General features: G+C 41.7%; 1 long non-coding RNA gene across 1 annotated transcript; it reads left to right on the top strand.

Annotated features, from left to right (window-relative positions):
- The first annotated feature begins 357 nt into the window (after positions 1-357).
- LOC123257115 lies at positions 358-1167 on the top strand. Its single transcript, XR_006507068.1, has 3 exons — positions 358-427; positions 489-609; positions 733-1167. It is a non-coding gene; the product is annotated as an uncharacterized LOC123257115 (long non-coding RNA).
- Positions 1168-2298: the final 1131 nt, after the last annotated feature.

The following is a 2298-nucleotide window of genomic DNA, read 5'->3' as shown; positions in this document are numbered from 1 at the left end:
AAAATCGCATTAAAAGCCTGAAATGAAAATGACTAATTGGACAGATGGAAAAATCAAAGAGGTCCAACCAGCAGAAAGGCAAACGGAGGTTGTAAAGATACCCAGATACATCACTGTGCATCTTGCATAAAAGGTGGAAAAGTTGAGAGCTGAATTGAGGTGACTTCTGCCTCGGAATGTCGCAGATGAATGCCTCTGTCGAATTCTCCACAATGCTCCCCAACATTAGCAACAAAGCTCTCCAGCCGACAACCTTTCTGAAGCGAACTGATTAAGCTGCATTGGAGCGCGACTTTTCTGTTTATATTTATAAATATCTACCTTTTTTTGAGAGGAGATTTCTGGGACCACGACTGACTGACTGTTGACAGCTGCCTACCGAGGTTGATGTATTCAGAAGCCAGTAGGGATGCGGACAAAGAACGAAGTAATACTCTTAAAAGTTGCTCAGAAAATATATTCATTTGTTTGTATTTATTTCTTAAAAGTGTAAAAATCGAGTATCCAAACTATAGTTAAGGCCCAGGACTTTTTTCACCTCCCAAAGGACCAAGACCCCGACCCAGACCCTGGCGACATTTTCCATATCGTTCGAGACCCCATTTTGAGGTTAGTGTTGCCTGAGTACTTTACGACACATCGTCACGCTTTTGTGACAGTTTGTCCTTTTTTTTTTGTTGCTGTCCCCACCGCCCAACTCTTAAGACTTTTGCTTTTTTCGGGCACTTTTAGCAGATACCCATACAATGGACTTAAAAATTCTCTTTCAACACTCAACGAACCCGATGCCCCACACCTCCACAGCTCCACTCCGGATGCGATTCGCAGTGCTAAGCATGCAAAAGGCAGAGTCGGCTCACAATCGTCAGGCGTATGAGCAATCCTTTTATGGTCTTAATGCGATTGATGGTCCAGGGTCTCGTCTTCAGTCTCTGGGTTTCAGAGTCTCAGTTTCGGCGTGTTTGACAGCCGCCGACGGACAAGAGACAACGGACAGAGGACATCGGACAACGGACAAGGAACAACGGACGCAGATTGATGGATCCCGGCATTAAGCGGATGATGTAGGAGACAATGATAATTTTTCGTTATTGTATTCCGGTGAAGCAAAAATTGTTGTGCCAGAAAGCAAGTGGAATAACTTTAATAAAATCGAAAATCGCATAATTTGAGAGTTCCTGGAACTGGTTATCTCTTAGCCCCATTAAAGTTGGCCAAAAAGCGCAGCGTATCTCGAGCTGATTCTCAAATGCGTAGCAACTTCAAAGGAGATTTTGTATTTCGATTTGTCATCACAGCGAGGTGGGTTCAAGAGATTGCCTGAAATCTATAAGATACAAAAGTTTCGCATTAAAAACAACAACTTATAAAGCATCTACCAAGCATTATAATCTTCAAAGTTTATTGGACCCAACAGGTTTCCATCATCCATCGTCTTTAAAATATGCGGCTTCGACTTTTGGGTGCCGAACATCAGTCGAATTTAATTTCGTTTACCCTTATTAGATGTAGACCGAGAACCTGGGCCGCCGAGTTGAATATAAAACGGATGCAGATAACGATATATATGAGATCCACAAAAGGATAATGAAGATCATCAGGATCGCATGATTATCGGTTCGGGGATGCGAATGCCAAATAAATTGAGTCTCAATTACGGTACGATTAAGCTTTAATGATAATAATTTCGGGGAATCTGAAATCTCTGAATTACGTCCACCGGACGTGGGAAACCCAGTGAAAACAATTGTTTCTTGCTATTAATTGCCGACTGGCTCCACTCAAGTGCATATCAAAAGCGCGGCCAAAAGGCTTGAGAAAAGAATTCCAGGCATTTGTCTTCTTCACGCCAGAATGGAGAGGGACTCGGTAGGAGTGGAAGTAATCAGGTTGCTTGCTAATTTAGCAAAACTAAAGCGGAATGCCAAGACAAAGCCAGTGTCTGTAACTAAAAAAAAAAAAGAGGTGCATAGAAAAAAGACCAAAGGCAGCCAGGCAAGACCAACACTAGCACTCTGATCTGGATTCCTAGGAAGAGGGGACCGAGACCACCCAATGCAATTATACGTATTTGCACAATTTACAATTAACGTATCAAAATCTGGTAAACTAAATGTAATTACCAAGCAATGGGCTTACACTAAGTCAAGAAACTAGGATGTCAAAGTCTAATCACGACTGGAGAATGCTCTTCATTAAAAAGGTAATCATATCTTATGGCATACTGTCATCATGTTTCTTACTGAAGACAACATATATTGTCAGGAAGTCCTGAAACTAAAATTTAAACTACAAAAC

This window comes from Drosophila ananassae, chromosome 2R (assembly GCF_017639315.1).
Source record: "Drosophila ananassae strain 14024-0371.13 chromosome 2R, ASM1763931v2, whole genome shotgun sequence".
Classification (NCBI taxonomy): Eukaryota; Metazoa; Arthropoda; class Insecta; order Diptera; family Drosophilidae; genus Drosophila; species Drosophila ananassae.
This window is presented reverse-complemented; position numbering and strand designations above follow the sequence as displayed.